A 19,287-nucleotide genomic window follows, 5' to 3' on the forward strand; every position below is an offset into this window, starting at 1 on the left:
TCGTAAATATGTAGTCATTTTAAGTTGCTACATTTTAGGGTAATTGGTTGTACAGCAATAGATAACTAATACAAGATATAACCCTGCTGCCCCAATCTTTATCTCTTTTGTTTTAATTCCTTCCTTACACAAAAGGCTCACCTCTCCTATTCTTTGATGCATCCTTTTCTTATCATTCCACCAGCTCTAAAACTGAACTCTGCATCTCCTTAACCACACACCAGTATTTCCTCCTGACATCTATATTTTTCAAAAGCTTGCTCCTTTACACTCTTTTCTTCTTCCCCAAAGCTCAAATGAATGGAATGAGAAATGCTACATTGGCCATCTGGATTCAGAGCATTGGTGTTATCATTAACTTCTCCACTTTCCACATTGACAATTCCACACACAGCCACAGTGCCCTCAACCTGTTCCTCCTCTCTCCACAAAGGCTCTCGCATCCCTTCTTTCTTATTGTTTCCTTATGTTGGAACAATTGTACTTCTCTAACAGGTTTCTTCTCCAATTCATTTCGTACATACAAAGCCAGATTATACCTCCTAATACACCACTTTTCTCATTTTACATGAAATTTTTGCCTAGAAACCTACAAAATGTTCATTCATGTTTGGAAAATCACCTTTGATTATGACATTCACTCTGACAGTGCACCTAGCATGCCAGTTTTTATCTCTTTTGTGTTCAGGGCCTTATGAAAACTTGACTTGTAAGGTTCAGAATTTCTAAGTCTTAGAGCAAAGTAAAACACCATAGCCAATTTGATAAAATAAATCCATCAGGGCTGTTGTTGCAGGTCAGGTCAAGAAGTAGACTGTGAGATGGAGATTATTAGCATGAGAAAAGATTATTAGGGAGTTCTTCAAGATTGACAGTGGTGGGGAAAGGGAAGGCCAGAGGAAGAAGTTGGGAGACGATGCAATCACAGCAAAGGCCTCAGCCTTAGAACGTCATTCTTGCTCGTAAGAGCCTAAAACAGGAAACAATTCAAATCTCCATCAATAAAATAAACTGTAGTATACTGAGACAAGGAATACTATGCAGTAATAAAAAAAAAAGGGCTACCATTAAGCTCAACAACATGGGTGACTTTCACAGACACAATATTAAGCAAAAGCATCAGACACAAAAGAATGTGTGATTCCATGTACCTGAAGTTCAAGAGCTAACAAAACTAATCTATGGTGATAGAAGTTATAACAGTGGTTTCCTCTTAGGGAAAAGGGGTTACTGACTGGGAAGGGTCATGAGGGAATCTTCTAGGGATAGGGTCTGAATATATTCTATATCTTGATCTTGGTTGTGGTTAATACATATGTAAGAATTTCTCAAATTCTACACTAATATTTGTATACTATAATATATACACATTATAGCTTTTTATCAAGGGAAACATAAGTGTTGGCCTGAACAAAACAACAATTACCTCAAACAGAAATGTATTCATCTTCCTTGAAAGACCAGCTAAAACCACAGCCAGTTTGGGGGATTCGGGGTTTTGTTTGTTTGTTTGTTTTTGTTTTGTTTTGTTTTGTTTTTTGTTTTTTTGAGAGACAGGGTCTTGCTCTGTCACCCAGACTGGAGTACAGTGGTACAATCATGTCTCACTGTAGCCTGAACCTCCCAGGCTTAAGCAATCCTCCCTCCTCAGCCCCCTGACTAGCTGGGACCACAGGTTCACATCACCACATCCAGCTAACTTTTAAATATTTTGTAGACACAGAGTCTTCCTATGTTGCCCAAGCTGGTCTCAAGCTCCTGGCCTCAAGCGATCTTCCCACATAGCCCTCGCAAAGTGCTGGGATTGCAGGTATGAGCCACCATGCCAGGCCAAAATTTTTAAATGTGCTGTGTTTCTTCCCAAATTTTCAAAATAAGTGTTCACAACTACATAGCTGTATGTGTACCTCTACCCATAAAATATAGAACGCATGCCAATAGGAAGAGAAGACACCAGCATGTTGACGCTAGTAATCTCTGGCCACTTTAATTGTAGGCAATTTTAATTTTTTTCTATTTGATTTTCTAAAATTAACATTATTATTATTTGTGTAAGAAAAAGAGTGATTTTTTAAAAAATGCATTATCATTCATTGAGGAATAAACTAAAAGAAAAATGCAGTGCTGAAAGTGACATTGTAAACACCGTAATCCCTGAGAGTGTGTGTTAAACATCAGAGTGAAAAAGGGTAACTTTCTCAGGACCAACATGAGAGTGGACAAGGGGTATAGAAGACCCATGGGGGAAAGGTACCATGCTAAAAACAAGCTGCAAATGACCCTGGCTGCAGTGACAATACATTTAAATGGGAATGTCCAGTTGGAAGGAACACAGCATAACTGCTGACAATCAGGAATTTCTGGCAAGACGCAGGCAAAGACAGAGGGGCTGTCCCAGTAACATGGCTGTGATTTCTTACAAGGCCAAAAAAGAGCCCAGTTCTCTGACAAAGACTAGCTCTTCCTGTGGTGGTAGCCGCCGATGCTGCCTGAAGGACAGGCTAGAAAGACGCAAAGCAAGAAAGCCTCTCAGTTCCTTACAGTTACCAGAGTAACCGGGACATCAGCCATGTTGCCTGGGAATACCCAGAGTAAGCCACAGTGGCAGGTAAATAAAAAAGGGTGTGAATTTGTCAGATTCCAAAGTCTTCCAGCCACTCTGATTCAGTGACTACTGAAATCATTTCACAATGATCAGACTACTCCCAGAGTCCCTCGTGGAGAAACATCACATTCTCTGCCAGTCCAACTCAGGAACATGAATCCCCAGGGGCAGCTGAAGGAACACAGACATTTCAACGAAGAGTTTTTATAATAAGAGGGAAAAGATTCTTTCTCTCCAAAGGAGTCTGAAAGCTCACAAAAAGAAAAAAATTTAATTTCTTTATCACGTAGTATAAGTAAAATGATAATTGAAACAATAATTTAAGGATTTATTTTTGAGGAAGGAACAGAGACATGCTAGTGGCTGTGAAAGATGCCATTTGCCACTGTGGAAGCAAAAATAGCTTTGTGATCAGAAACACTAGTACTGGCTGCATGACCGTGGACAATTTACCTCTGTATACATCAGCTTCCTCATGCATAAGGTGGGGAGAATAATACCCATCTCACAGACTATTGTGAGGAGTAAATGCAGATAACATATATTATGTGCACTTGGTGCAATGCCTGGCAAGTACCAGGCACTCAATAATATATATCACGTGATCCATGCTGTTGTCACAGTTATGGACAATTCTCACTACAGCCTCTTTCTAAATTTCATTCCAGTCTCACCCCAGCTACAAAGTCTTCTTTTCATGCCTCATATTGCATGCTCTTGTTTCAAGGATAGTGTCTAGCTCTATAAAAAGTGTACATAACAAGATCTAACCCAAGCCAACAGGCACAATAAGGCCATCGTAAGGCCTTATTGTGAAGGTGGTAGAGTACACTGCAAACCCAGATAGAATGAAGCCCAGGTAAGTCAGAATTATGTAAAGTCAGCTTGTCTGATTTTTCCCACTGTGGAGACATCAGAATCTTGACTCATAAAGTCTGGTATGGTTCACTTGTCCAAGGACCTACATATGAGAATACCCTGATATGTTATTTAATCATAAAACCTGAGAGGCTCGTGGAAAACAATGGAATCTTAATTCTATAAGGAAATCTACATTGTATAAAATTTGTAATAAATGACGCATAGTCTCTAGCCATTCCTCACTGAGGAATTGGTGATCATCTCTTAACAATGACTTTGAGCAAAACAGTTTCACACTGTCTGGTCACAGAGAGACTTTACTTTCTGCTTAAGCATTTGCTATTAATAGAAGTATAATGCCACCATTGACGGGGTGGACTGTGATGTCAGACTGCCTGCAGTGCTAAACCCAGTGCCGATATTTGATAGGTGCGCAACTTAGGTACATTATTAACAATTGTTTTTTTTTTTTTTTGAGATGGAGTCTCACTCTGTCACCAGGCTGGAGTGCAGTGGTGCAACCTTGGCTCACTGCAACCTCCAACTCCCTGGTTCAAGCAATTCTCCTGCCTCAGCCTCCTGAGTAGCTGGGATTACAGGCAAGCACCACCATGCCCAGCTAATTTTTGTATTTTCAGTAGAGATGGGGTTTCACCATGTTGCCCAGGATGATCTCTATCTCCTGAGTTCATGATCCGCCCGCCTCGGCCTCCCAAAGTGCTGGGATTACAGGCATAAGCCACCGCGCCAGGCCCATTGTTAGTATCTATTTTTGCTTCAATCTTATCAAAAGTAAATGGGATTGATAATAGTACCTGTGTCAGAATATGGTTGTAATCATTTATCATAAATAAATTTATTGATGATAAGGTAAACCACTTAGTGCCTGGCACACAGCAGGCAAATGTTTAGCTATTTTTACTAACTTTTAATCATTATAAATTATTAATTTTTTACTTATATTCACTTTAGAAATTTCAGAAAACAGTGGAGGGGAGAAAGTTTCAAACCTTCTGCTATGGAATATCTCGAAATGGCCACTTTAAACATTTTGAAAAAGTTCTCTTCTAAAATATACAATTGTACAATTAATACCAAAGTGTATATGGTATTTTATAACCTAATTTTTTCCCATCTAACCACCAATTATGGGGTAAGGGGGGATGTCATATTTTTTACTTAATCATACTTCATGGGAAAAATCTTTGTCATTATATATTCTTCGAAACATTATTGTGCCTTATGCAGAATACTACATTGCGTAGGAGTATTTCTTTAACTATTCCTCTATTACTGGCTATTTAGGTTTCCAAATTTTACTATTTTAAAAAAAATGGTTGAACATCCCCTAATGTTTGTGCAAGTCTGTGATCTTTTCTTTAAGATAAATTCCTGGGAGTGGAATTTGTGATACCCAAAAGGAATAAACATTGTTGAAGCTTCTGATCTATTTAATGGGTTTCTATTGGGAAACATTGCTTCCCCTAAAATGCTCTTTCAAATTCTGGTTGGAAATATGTGATGCTACAGTTCTTTCTCTCTCTAAGCAATAGGATCTCTCATCAGTTCCCCCATAAGATGTACATTCTCGGTCGGGCGCGGTGGCTCCTGCGTATAATCCCAGCTCTTTGGGAGGCCGAGGCAGGTAGATCACGAGGTCAGGAGATTGAGACCATCCTGGCCAACATGGTGAAACCTTGTCTCTACTAAAAATACAAAAATTACCTGGGCATGATGGTGCACGCCTGTAGTCCCAGCTACTCGGGAGGCTGAGGCAGGAGAATCGCTTGAATCCAGGAGGCGGAGGTTGTAGTGAGCAAAGATCACACCATTGCACTCCAGCCTTCTGGCAGAGTGAGATTCCACATAAAAAAATTTTTTTAAAAAGATGTACATTGTCTTCTGTGTGGCAATAGAAAGGCTTTTAAAACTCTCCCTGATTAAAAAAAAAGAATTCTTTCCTGTTGTCTTTGAGCTGGAATTGAATTATGCAAATATATGAAATCCACAATACTTATTGCGCCACCTCTGGCAATAGCATCCCTAGGGGTTATCTTTTGTTCACTTGGAGATCAATATTTTGTGTATTTCATTTTGGATGCTCAGGTAGAGTAAACAGCTTCATTTCTCCTCTTGCCCATTTCTCTACTTTCTTTTTTCACATTCTGGACTAGCGTGTTACTTTCTTTATAGGCAAAAAATAAAAATAAACACATGAAATCTCTAAACTCCAACCCATTTAAAGACTGGTGCATGTGTCAATTTCTTATGGTGTCCCCTTGCGGTTAAAAGCAATCTCAATGCCTTACCCCAACATTCAAACATAAGATCTAGCCCCTGCCTAACTCTTCAACTGTGCCTATGCCTCTCTCTCTCCTTTGCGTACCAAATTACAGTTATGCTAAACATCATGCAGTTCATTGAACATTCCAAGTGCCTTCTGACACTAGGCTATTCCTGAGCTGTTCCCGCTACCAGAAAGGCTTCTGTGCTCCTCCTTGTCATTCAGATCACATTCGAATGCTACCTCCTCACCATCCTTGCTTGCCCACACAAACTTAAGCTGCCTCTCACTCATCCTTTCTAACATCACTCAATATAAGTCTTTGCAGTGCACTTGCCATGCTCTGATCTTATATATTACCAAAATCCTTGGACTGTTTTCTTCCCAGCTGTATTCCTAGGAACTAGTGCCCGGCACGTCGTAAGTGCTCCATAAATACTTACTGAAAACTTTTGTTGAACGAATTATGAAAAATTTACTTATTATATCCTGCTGAAAATCTCCAACAGAACTTAAGTTCTGTAAGAAGGAAGGGAAGTGTTGTAATGAGAATAAGGTGGACCTCTGTAAGAAGAATGAATGTCTGTTATACATATAGCCTTACTTAGGAAACCAATGGTGAACAGAACTATGGATACTGGATAACAGGAGAGAAGTGTAGGGACTTTAAAGTGGCAAAGAAACTCCTTTTGGTTGTGAAAAATGCGTGGATGGAGACAGAGACAGGAGTTGGAGAGAAAGAGAGAAAGGAAAGCAAGAAAGATAAAAGGGAGGAAGGGAGAGAAGGAGATAGAGAAAGAGAGAATTCAAAGCGAGTCTTTGAAATGCTATATGGCTGAGATCTTGCAGAGGCACAAGCCACATGTCAAGGGCTTACAGAAAATTGGAATGATGTATTATAGGGCCAGGCAACCAAGGAGAGTTTCAAGGGGGAATATGAACTAAGCTTGTAGAACTGGTGATTTTTTTTCCTAGTAGAGAGAAAAAGAAAAGAAAGCATAGTCACACCTCAGCAAAGGTAAGTAGAAAGAAAGTGCATGGCTCGCTCAGAGAAATGGCAAGTCATTTTGTGGGGCTGGTACATGAGGTACAGAAGGAGACATGGAGGGAATCCTGACTGCTAGTACTTATATATTTGGCACATTCATTCCCCTAGAGCAGTTCCATGGCCTGGCCAGTTCTGACCTAAAGCAAGAAGAGAGGGCAGTCACGTAACACATGTTCTCATTGGTCTCCCCTTTCATTTATCTTTCTCTTCTTCTCAACATCTGTAATGAGATACAATTCACATACCATCCAATTCATCCACTTAAATATATGATTCATTTTAGTATATTTGTAGAGTTTTGCAACCATCAACACTAATTCCAGAGCATTATCATTGCTCCCCTGAAAAAACCTGTACCCATTGTCAGTCATCCCTCATCCCCACCCCCAAACCCCTGACAAACTCTAATCAACCTTTTGTTTCTATGAATTTGCATATTCTGGACATTTCGTATAAAAGGAGTCCTGTATTATGTGGTCTTTTCTGATTGGCTTATTTTAATTAGTATAACGTTTTTAAGGTTCATCCAAGTTGTGATATATATCAGAACTTCATTCCTTTTTATGACTGAATAATATTCCATTGTGTAGATATACCACATTTTATTTATCCATTTATCAGCTGATAAACATTTAGTTTACTTCTACTTTTTAGCTGCTTTGAATAATGCTGCTATTAGCATTCATGTGCAAGTGTTTCTGTGGACACATATTTTTAATTGTCCTGGATATATACATAGGAGTAGAATTGGTAGGTCATATGGTTAACTCTGCGTTTACCGTTTTGATGAATTGCCTGTTTTCCAAAGTGACTGCACTATTTTACATTCTCACTAGCAATTCCTCCACACCCTTGCCAACACTTACTACATCTGTCATTTTGATTACAGTCTTCCTAGTGGATGTGAAGTGATATCTCACTGTGGTATCTCATTATAGTTTCGATGTGCATTCTCTAATGACTAATGATGTTGAGCCTCTTGTATTGCACTTACTGGCTATTCTATTCTGCCCAATCTATTCTTTACCAGGTAGCAAAATTATAGTCTTTAATCTATACCTGATCTCAACACTCCCTTGCCCAGAACTTTACATAACCTACCCATCATACTCAGACTAAAGCCCAAAGCCCTCTCACATATACTAGGCCCTGCATAATGTTACAACTTGCAGTTATTTTACTAATTGGCATGTTTCATTTTGGGGTATGTGTCAGTCTTCCCATTCAGAAGGTCAGAAATAATATCTGCCTGTCCTCCGTGAATTTCCATGCCTAGAACAATGTCTCCCACATGGTAAAACAAATGCTTACCAAATGCAAGAATAATTAGGAAATTTAAAAAATATTTTCTCCCAAATATAGCTAGATAATATACAATAATTTGCTAATGAAAAGTGATAATATACGTGTGTCCTTCATTTATTTCAATGGAATAATAATGGTGTATTAACTCCTCTCATAAAAAATATGTACTAGCAGATCTAGAAGTAGAGAATGTAATGAAAGTAGACCTACTTATTGTAGTTCATTCAATTCAATCACAGTCTCCAAAACGTACTGTCTGCTGCTGTGGTATTTCAAAACACCTAACTCATATCCACATGCTGTACATTTGCCACTCAGCAATATTTTTTTTTAAAAAAGAATAAGTAAATCAGGTAATAGCTCTATTACCATTCTGTAGATTAATAATGCAGGTTTTATTGCATAGTTTGGTATTGATGTGTTTATTCTGATTCTATTAACAATGAGCGTGTACCAGCCAATGTGAGCCTGTGTTTTATTGTATTCCATGGACATTGTGATTCTCCCTTAAGTGATCCTTTTGTTCAATAAAACATAAAAGTCATTTTCAACTATGCTATAAGGTTTAAGTTTCTTTGGGGTTATGAGGTTGTCATTGCCATACTGTGAGAAATTAGTTCAAAGTGATTGGAAGTTAATAAAGAAATTATTCATGCCATGTGTTACTTACAACGAAAAATCATCAGTTTGATGGCTTGTGATCTTTTACATGGAAAACAAATTTCTTCCTTTGCATTTCTAAATGTATGACTTTGGACATTAAAAACAAAACAAGGAGTAGTTTCCACCCAATCCTCGCTGACCTATTCCTTCCCAGAGCACACTTTTCTACATATTTGTCCCCAAGAACTCACCTTATTCTTGAATGATTTAAACTCAAGTTTTGTCTCCCCCATAAAAATTCTAATCAGTCCACTCTATCTTATCTTCAATTCTCCACTTTTTTCCAACCTCTCTGTCACCGCTGTGCTCTTTCTTTCCTGGATAACTGCAGCCACCACAGTCCTGCACCCCTACCTCCACTTGAGCTCTCCTCCATGCCGTGCTCCACCAGCAAGTCAGATCATGCCACTCCCCACCTTTGGTAATGAAGGGACCAATGAATGAATGACTACCCAGAGAGAGAGAAGCAGTAATTCTAATAATTGTCTTCTCATATGTATAAAGCATTTGTTCATATTTTCAATACAGTGTTTTGATGAAGTAGGTGGGAATTATTATTATTATTGTTATTTCCATTTTACACATGAAGAAATTGAATCTCGGGCATTGGGATGATTTGCTCAGGGTTACATGGACAGCTGGAAGACAAACAGAGCCAAGATTCTAATTTGGAATTTCGAATTCCCTGTCCTGTGCACTCTTCCCATGGCAATGTGTTTTCTCTGCTGCCCCCCTCACACACACACACACACACACACGCACTCACACACATAAAGGCACGTGCATGTGCACACACCAAGGAAAAAGATCGAGGGTGCCTAATCTGTTGCAAAACAAACGTAAAAGCTATTTATGTTTTTCTGTATTCATACAGAGGAGCAATTGCTTGAAAATCTGTGATAGCAAAACTGTACAAGTGGGAGATTATTTCATTTCCAAGATATAACCAATCATGCTGTCCCCAGAACCGCCCAAGAAGAAACTCCCAATCTTGGAACAGGCACACGGCTCGAATTATCAGAAAAGCCATTGAGATAAGACATGCATGATCTCCTTCCTAAAGAGGTACCTCAAATTAATGTTCAGCTGAGTGTATCTAGAAAATGAGAAAGGTTAAAATGCTCCCTGACACTTTTCTTCCTTTCAAGTAAGTTATTCTATGAGGCAGAGCTCTTCATAAGGCCTATTTTTCTTGTAGTCCACAGAAGGAACTTAAAACACAATAAAAGAGTGCTCTGTTGGGTGGGTCAAAGAGGTTAAAACTGAGAAAAGAGACTGGAGAAACTTTTTTAAATAAAAAATTAAGAATTATAGGGTATCCTTATACCAAATAATACATGTTAGAACAGAAAACTGGCAAGGTACATGGTGCCTTGAGACTATTTCACTGTGACATCTTATTTCTTATAAACCATCTTAATCTCCTTTCTCACCCAGGACAAGAATGACAGCCACGTCATCTGGAGAAGGCAGCCAGGGAAGCAGTCAAGAGAAAACACTTCTGTGGGTGACTTGAAGAAGCTGGTTACCATATGGTACATTTTCTATAACCCTGGTCAAAATAAGCTCAGAAACTAATGGGAACTAAAGGGTAATCAAATAAAATTATCCCAGACCAAGAAGCTAATTGCAAAAAATAAAAGGGATGAATCAGGGCTTGAGTCAGAAATAGGGAGTCAAAAGCTCTTCCCAGAGACCATCCTCCTTGCTCTCACTGGTAGATAGTTCCTCTTCCCCCTTCCCTTGACAATTTCTGCTTTGTTAGTGCCAAGCCTCTCCCAATTCAGTTCCTCGTGTGTCCTTTGAGTTCTAAGGAATGAGGAGAAGAGGCAAAAAACAGCTCTCAGATGCCAAGTAAGTGAAAGCCAGGAGCACCAATCTGCCAGAACCTGTCTATACCCCACTCCTGACATAAGTCACTGTCTCCTGTATCCCCCACTTTGATCAGATAGAAGGACATCTCTGCCAGTTCTTTAAACACTTCATATTTTTTATTCGTTTAGACCTTAAAAAATGTTTATTTCCTCTTTCTGGAAGGTTTTGTTTTTCTTCTCATTGCCAACTAATCATTCAGGTCTTCACTTCAGCTGCAATTCTCCACCTACCTTGACCCTGCCCCCTCCCACCAGAGCAGATCAGCTCACTTAGCCATACTCCCATGGTACATATCACAGAAACAAAAATCACTAACAAAGTTATCATAATTATTTACTATTTGTCTACCTTGTTAGACTGGACACTCCTAGAGGGCAGGAACGTGATCTCATTTTCCTCACTCCTGGAATCCCAATGCTTAACTCACTGCCTGGCACATAAGTGCTTGGTAAAAGGTTGTTCTTCCTTTTGCTACTGGTCACCTTTCAAAATCTCTGCATTACATCATCTCTCAAATTGCAGCTCAGAGAAGACTGACTTGGAAATGAAACACAGACAAACAGAGGGAGGCTGCCAGACACTAGTGACTAAGATACAGCAGGGCTGTTCACCCTCCATAATAACCTACTGCACCAACATGTACTACCATCCCTCCTATTCCATAGGCAAAAATCTCGGAATCTTTCATTCTTGATGCCTGCCCTTGTCCTTCCCTCACCTTACACCTAACTATCACCTAGGGCTGTCTATTGTTATTTTCCATCAATTGATTGCCAACCACTGTCCTAGCTCCCTGTCACCATACTAGACAAAGCCACCATTCTCTCCTAGAGACAGCCTAGCCTACTCCTGTCTCACTGCTTCCTTCTTGCTATATTCTCCTCCATTCTCCACTTAACAGCCAGAGTGTCCCTTGTGAAACATCTACCATGTCACAGCACTGCCTTCTGTTGATGTTCCTTCAATGACTTCCCATGGCTCTTAGGATAATGAGCAAAAGCCCTAATCAGTCTGTGAGGCCCTCGCAGAGATGCCCACTGTGCATGTAGCTCATCTGCCTCAAATGCAGCCAGTTCCCCATGTGCTCAGCTGCTCTGGCCCTCTGACTGTCCTGTGGGCCATACCAAGCTGTTGGTGTCACATGGCCTTGTGCTCACTGCCTCCGTAGTCTACAGTGTCCTCTCACACCCTTCTCTCTCCCATTAACCCCTGCTCCTTCTTAAGATCCTAGCTCAGTTATTCTGCTGGGAAGAATCTTTTTATCACATTCCTTCTCCCAGTCTAGAGCCAGTTTCATTCCTTTACAGGGCTTAAATATGTTTCTAATTGTTTCTTATTATGCACCCACTCAGTAGAATTGCTAAGAGTAATGCTTATCTTTTGGACCAGACTCTAAATTCCTGGACAACAGAGACTTGATGATGCTTGCAGTTTCATCTTCAACATGTAACACAGTGCCTAGCATAGAGAAGGCACTAAGTAAACTTTTGTTAATGGATAGATGGATGGATGGATGGATTGATGGATGAATGAATGAGTGAATAGTCTGGACTGCCATTTGTCTATCCTCTAAACCAGGAATTACAAAATCTCCACAGGGGCCAAGCAGGCAGAAAAATGCATGAATTATGCTAGGGGTTAGTAAAAAGGAGTTGTAGAGCATGCAATGAAATTTTCACATTTCTTTTAAACCCTAGGTTGTTGGCCAAGCTTTGCTGGCTTTTTTGCAGCTTTCTGTTCCAGCAAGTTACTCCCCCAAATCCTACCTATTTTAAAAGCAACTCTCACAGGAAGAAAGGCTTGGCAGCCAACAGATGACCACCACATTCTCTCCCCCAAGACGTCTGATTTCAGAAGGCAAGTTCTGTTCACAGGAAGGAGAGTATCCATACAAGTCCAAGTTCAGTGAGAGGGGCTGTCCCATAACCTGGAAGCCAAGGACTAGAATGCCCTCATTCACTTATTCTGATTCATAAAGTTTAAATTACTAAAAGAGGTTAACAACTTCAACATGTGGCATAATCCAGCCATTCATTTGTTCAAGAAAGAGAAAAAAGTTTAACTTTGTAACAATAATACGAACACAAAAACATTTCCTGGGAGCAAAAAAAAAAAAAAAAAAATGTGGCTTTGAAATTCTGCCTTTTATCTTCCTGGGAAAAGCAAGAGCTTACAAACTGGAAAAAAAAAAAAAAAAAAGTTTCTTTTTGGTAAACTCACAGGCCTTTGGCCACTGCTTCCCTTCCACCTCAATTTTTTTTTTCTGATCTATGCACTGACCATGTAGAAATGTTCAAATGAAAGCACCTGGTCATTTTTACTTATCTTTCTTATTTTTTCTAGAAAGAGGCCTTGATATATTCTAGGTTCGCAAGTGATTTTGCTAGATTTTTGCCATTATGAACCTGTTTCTCTGTAACTGCAAACCACCTGATTCTGATTTTCCCTAGCCATAAATATGAATTTTTACTACATTTTATCTGAGATTCACAACTGATGGGCTATGAACCAAGAAAAATACAATGGGAGGAAAGAAAAGATAAAATTATTGGCCAACAACTACACAGAAGATGAAACAACCCTCAGACAGGATATAAAGGAGGGTGAACAGGGTAGTCCCAATGAAACAGAATGAGGAAAACCATTTTCTTCATAAAACTATAGAAACAGCAGTATTTACCTTTAGTGTTGTTGCTACCCAGAAGAAGAAAAGGTATCTTGGCATTTTATCAACCATATTTTTATGTCCTGCCATCAAGAATTTCTTTTCACTGCCTGCATATATTTCTTAGTCATAAAAGAGGGCAACCATTTTCAATGATACTAAATCCATCTACTCCCATATATCTGGCCCAACACAACTCAGACATTTTTTTAATCAGCCTTATGAAAAGATGTTATGAAAAGCTAATGACCACCCAAACCTGAGTATAACCATCCAAACATTTTAGTGAAAGGACAGGATTGAGAAGAATCACTTGACTAAAGAAATGCCTACAATGGGCTGGGCCGGTGGCTCATGCCGGTAATCCTAGCACTTTGGGACGATGAGGCAGGTGGATCACCTGAGGTCAGGAATTCAAGACCAGCCTGACCAACATGGCAAAACCCCATCTCTACTAAAAATACAAAAATTAGCCAGGCGTGGTGGTACACGCCTGTAATCCCAGCTACGTGGGAGACTGAGGCAGGAGAATCACTTGAACCCAGGAGGTGGAGATTGCAGTGAGCCGAGATTGCACCACTGCACTCTAGCCTGTGTGACAGGAGGGAGACTTCATCTCAAAAAAAAAAAAAAAGAAACAAAGAAAAGAAAAGCCTACAATGTTAAAGGTTATGCTAACATTTACAGCCAAAGGCAGAAGGGCAATATATACACTATGATACAAAATATTTAAATAGGAAAAGTTCAACTCACCGTATATACACTCTGTACATGATGCCAACCAGGTTACTTGAAAGTCACACATTAAAACAGCTGTCTTCACATTTGCTAGTTGCTATCTAATTTCTATAGGGTATTGGTCCTGTAAAATTTTTCTAATATATGTTATTGTTTTATTTTTTTATCTTTTAATAGAAATTCAAGAATGAATATTTACTGCCTATATCTGATAGAAGAATCCCATTTCTCATGAGAAAATCAATGGATAATACTCAGCGTTTCTTCAAAACCAAAACTTCCTTTATCAAAACCTGTAGAACACAGGTTTCAGCAAACTTCGTTAAATATTCAGATCAAATTTGGATTTGTTATTGATTTTCAGGGGGATTAATCTCTTTTATATTAAAAGCTCATTTGGTCACAAGTAATGGAAATTCATTTTGTCTTGCTTTGGAGTGGGGAATGTGCAAGAACACACTATGGAACTCAGAACGGAGGAAACAGTTCAGTACGGATGAGACCCAAGCACTAGAAAGCCAGAATGAATCAAGACTGCCAGTCCCGGATCTCCCCAATTCTGCCGTTGGTGGTCTCTCCTCTCTTCAACTCATCACAGCTCACTTCACTCGTTTCTTTGTAGAAAGGCTTTCTCTGTCACTCTACGCATGCGTGACAGAAACAGGCCCCACCCCTGTCTCTCAAGACCGCAGATCCCCAAGTCAAATGATTAGACAGACTCCCTTTCCTGACTCTAAATTTCTAGAGGGAATCCAACGGACTCAGCCTGGATCAGCTGTCCACCTGAGGCCAATCAGCTTTGTGCAGAGAGGCAAGTTTTCATGGTAGAGCAATCTGGAACTACTCAGGCAAATTACATCTATATATATATATATTTCCTATGACCTAGGACTTCTACTCCAGGGGAAATTTCACAAAGATTCATGAAAAGGCAGGGGTACGGTCTTTGTACACGTTTGTGGGGGCAAGAAATTGGACGTCCATTACTGGGAGAGGAGATTAGGTAAGCAGTAGAGGTACATCACAGAGCATTATGCAGCAGGGGAAGCAAAGGGCTACACACGGCCCCACTGGAGTTCTTTGTTAAGCGCAGGGCTTTGTCACACACTATAGAAACTTCAAATGGGCAGACTAGAAGGTCTAGGGAGAAGGGCTGCAGCAGGATATTGGATGCCCAGTTGCCTTTTATTACAGCATTCTATGGAGAGGTGTTCTTAGGCCAGAGGGTAGCTAGATGTCTAATGGGCTATGCTCCAGGAGAGAAACCTATCCCTTTTTTATAGGACTAGTGAGAGCCCTTGCAAGCAGGGACAAAATAGCCTATGCTTGGGTGCTGGCTATTCAGAGGAGCTGCATGCTCATGCTTATAGCATCTAGAGAATTCGAGGGACCTGAGGCTGGATACAGCCCATCCAACTGGGAGAGGGGAGGAGCTCCCAATCACAGCCAGCTCATTTCCACTTATTTGGAAGAGAACACTGTATCATGCAGTTGACGTCCTATTGGGCATTGCAAATCTTAGTGGGGGAAAGGGTAAAAAATAGAAAAAAAAATCTATAAAATAATAAATAATATCATCTGCATAAATGGGGGTGAAGCACGTGAAAATCAAATGGATAAATGATGACCAAAAAGAACAAAAGAGGATCTTTTCACTGGACAAGGATGTAATGTGACAGAAAGTATAATTAACCTGAAATCATTCTGCCACAGATCCACAACAACAAATTTTTTAAAATGAATAAAAGATGAGTACGGACACAGTCTCAACAGGGCTGGGAATACAGTCTCAAGGCTGTCTATGAAAACCTGTCATTAATCATTTGTACAAACTTTAAATACTGATTCTGAATCAGGAATGAAGGGTGTTCCACAGTAAAGCTGGAATGACCTTTAACTAACAATCCATCTTCGCCACTGGGACATTTTTCACTTACTAGTGAACTGCTAGGAAATAAGATTAACTCATCTTGTCTTTGAAGGTGGTAGTGATGGTGGGATCAAATATCCTCTTGACCTCAAAAATCACTTAAGTAACAGCTCGGCAATGTAATGCTTCATTGTTGTCAAAGAAAATCTTGTCCACCAGCAGTTAAGCATTTGTAGAGAAAGTGGGGGGAAGGTATCTGGCAAATGTTTTAATAAATCACTACAACTTAGAAATGTGTCTGAAGGCACATGGCATAAATGGATTTTTAGATTTCTTATCTTAAGGTCTTGAACATGCTCAATATCTGCAAGAAGATGCCTATTTCAATTCTTATCACTTTTCCAGATCAACTTGAAATTAGTTAAAGGTGGACTAACGTCAAAGAACATCTTTGACTAATGTGACATGGCAAATTTCCCATGTCAGAGGACAATTACACAACAATTTTTAAGGATGAACTTTCAATTATACACCAACTTACATTTTCAAATTTTGCCTTGTACAAACAGACCACGATTGCCAGAGGGAAGGTTGCAGGAGGAAAAAAAATGCTGATTGAAGCCAAGATGCGGTTGGAGGAAGAGTTGAAAAAAAAAAGGTCTCCTCTTTTCCCTGGAAATTCTTGGGCTCTCAGGGAACAGAAATGATTGAATCTGCAGGAGAAAGCTCCCCCCACCCCGACTCCCTGGGCCACCAAGAGTCACCAGTTTAATGATGCACAATATCACGGTGACCTCTCGCTTCGGTCTCAAGCTCTACAATTTATGGTTTGGTTGTTATGTGACCTGTGGGAATTTATTGAGAACCATTGGTTCTCATTAGAAGGCCTTTAAAAAAAAAAAAAAAACTCCAAGTTTTTTATAGTTCATCTCTAGAAATCTTACAAAGGGCACTATGTTTATAAAACATCTGAACACCCAAGAATATGGCTGAACCAAGGCAACCCTGGGAAGTAGGTAACATCTGTTTTTTTATCCCAAACCTATTAGCCTTCTGTCTAGCACTGCTCTATTTTTAACCCTTCCCTCCCCAACTAGATAGCCATGGCTGTCACACATGCTGCACCCTTGGTCCCCAAATTCTCTTAACTGCCTCCTTTCCTCCTCTGACTTGGGTTTTTGCTAGGAGACTGCTAGCAGTAGTACAAATTCACAGTGTAAAAGAATCAGCAGGTGCCAACGTCTTCATACTGAGATTCTCAAAGTTAGGGGAATATCAACAAACACACCCAGTATTAAGTAGCCTCTATTCTGATAGCTCAGGGCCCATGCTATATTGGTCATTAAATACCTTAACATCGCCCCGCTTATGGAGCTTGTTCCAGCTACATATGTCATTCCTGCACTTCTCTCCAGTTTCTCTATTTCCCTATTCCAACCCAAGATTCTGTCTCGTGAATCAATGTCAAAGTGAGTCACTGTGACAGAAGTTTTCTGGGAATGCACAGGTGTTTTGAAGCAGAAAAAAGTATATCCAAAGACCAGAGCTGAAATTGTTATTGCAATAGTTTTCAACCCTGGTTGCAGATTAGAAAAATACGTGGGAGAATTTTTACATGCTGACACCAATTAAACTATACATCCTGGTGGATATTGCCTGGCATCAATATTTTGTGAAAGACTCACCACGGGATTCTAATGTGCAGCCAAGGTTGATAGCCACTGCATTGCTATTGCCAGTTAGAATATCATGTCTGTACTTTAACTAGAGTCTACAATGCTTTGACCCAAAGGAAAATTTTACAGAGGAATTTCAGGTATGCTTGTTGACTCGGAGAAATATTTTCAGTCGGTTTGGATGTCACATGATGTAATCAGTTTCTTCTTCCATCTAGGCATGGGATGCCAGCATTGTGTTGTAAATTCTCATCATATTTAACTAACAGGGAAATCACACTGGCTGAAGATTCCTGTGAGAGGTGCTCTTGTACCCGCTGGTGTGTATCTGTTGAAAGCCTTTTCTGAGCAGTTATGTTCATGCATGGAACCTCAAACACCACGGCACTGGGCTATTGAATACTAAAATCTAAAACACACACAAAAAAACTCTATACCCTTAAGATGCTCTACCTCTTCATGCTTGATTTATTCTACTTAGATTTGGTCCACACTGGCATTTTTATATTAAATTGTTTTCCTGCTGTCTTGTATTTTAAAGCCCCTTGAGAAATCCTGACATTAAATTGGCCACACAATAGAAAAATTGGGAGAAGCAAACTCCCTTCCCCCCTCTTTTGTTAGCATGATTGTTTTTGATTAAGTCAAGTCCAAAATGAAAACCACAGGGGCCTTCCATCACAAACATCCATCATAAGCCATGTTGAAGGCATTCTCAGAATCCTGTTAGAACACAGGGAAACTTGCTTGGAAATTCTGACATCTCCAAAACATTTCTGGGGAGTCAGGTTGGGGGTGGAGGTACAGGGAAATATCATTAGACTAAATGGCTCAAGATTAGAGCAGTATCTCCCCCAAAGAGCATTTTTTTTCCTAATTAGAGTTTTTCCAAAATGATATCACAACAAAATCCAAGAGACTGTTTAATTTTTTATGACTTTGGCATTTCTTCTTCTCTCAGTTGCTTTTGTTTGTAGTTGCAAATATTTTCTATCTTGATTTCTTATACCTCCGTACCAAAGATCATACACCGCACATACAGCACAAGTTTCCCACAGAGTGGATGGTGGTCAAGTGGATTTTTATCTGCAACAGAGACTGCTATATATTTTCCCAACTACCTGCAATAAAAATAATAAATGCAGCAATCACTCATTCTGCTTAGTACACTTGCTTGCTGATGGTGCCTGTTAAAAGGTTCAACTTAAGAAGTCTAGCCCTAGCTTCTTTGGGTAACTATCACTTATTCGGTGTTACTATGGGGCACACAGGGTGTTCTGTGTTTTAAACCCATTTTCTTCTCTAATCCTCACCACGGATAATACTCTCCTCATTTACAAATAAAGAAACTGAGTTCATAGCAGCAGTTATGTCACTAGTTGAAGGCCATGCAGCTAGTATTAGGCGGACCTGAAGAAAGCAATCCTAGTTTATTTCACTCCACAGCCCATTTGCTCTCAATAACAATGTGATATTCCCTAGTGGGAAAGAGACTATTAAAATCTGGAAGTAAAATAAAATGCATGCATATTTTCTGTCCTGGATCCTTGCAGGGCTACCTTGAAGGATACTGGCATGAGGGAGAATGGTGTGGGAGTATGTTGAAGATCAGATCTTTTTTTTTTTTTTCCATAGGTTTTTGGGGAACAGGTGGTATTTGGTTACATGACTAAGTTCTTTAGTGGTTATTTGTGAGA

The 19,287-nt window shown here is 39.7% G+C and overlaps 1 long non-coding RNA gene across 1 annotated transcript in view; it reads left to right on the forward strand.

The window, feature by feature from the left end:
- Positions 1–14,450, forward strand: part of LOC134809569 (uncharacterized) — a 213,944-nt gene extending 199,494 nt beyond the window's left edge. Inside the window, exons 8-10 of the long non-coding RNA XR_010155634.1 lie at positions 10,204–10,301; positions 12,339–12,498; positions 14,222–14,450. This is a non-coding gene — a long non-coding RNA (uncharacterized LOC134809569). The remainder of the gene's footprint in view (positions 1–10,203; positions 10,302–12,338; positions 12,499–14,221) is intronic.
- The last annotated feature ends 4,837 nt before the right edge of the window (positions 14,451–19,287 follow it).

The sequence above is a fragment of the Pan troglodytes genome, chromosome 2 (assembly GCF_028858775.2).
Source record: "Pan troglodytes isolate AG18354 chromosome 2, NHGRI_mPanTro3-v2.0_pri, whole genome shotgun sequence".
NCBI classification, from domain to species: domain Eukaryota; kingdom Metazoa; phylum Chordata; class Mammalia; order Primates; family Hominidae; genus Pan; species Pan troglodytes.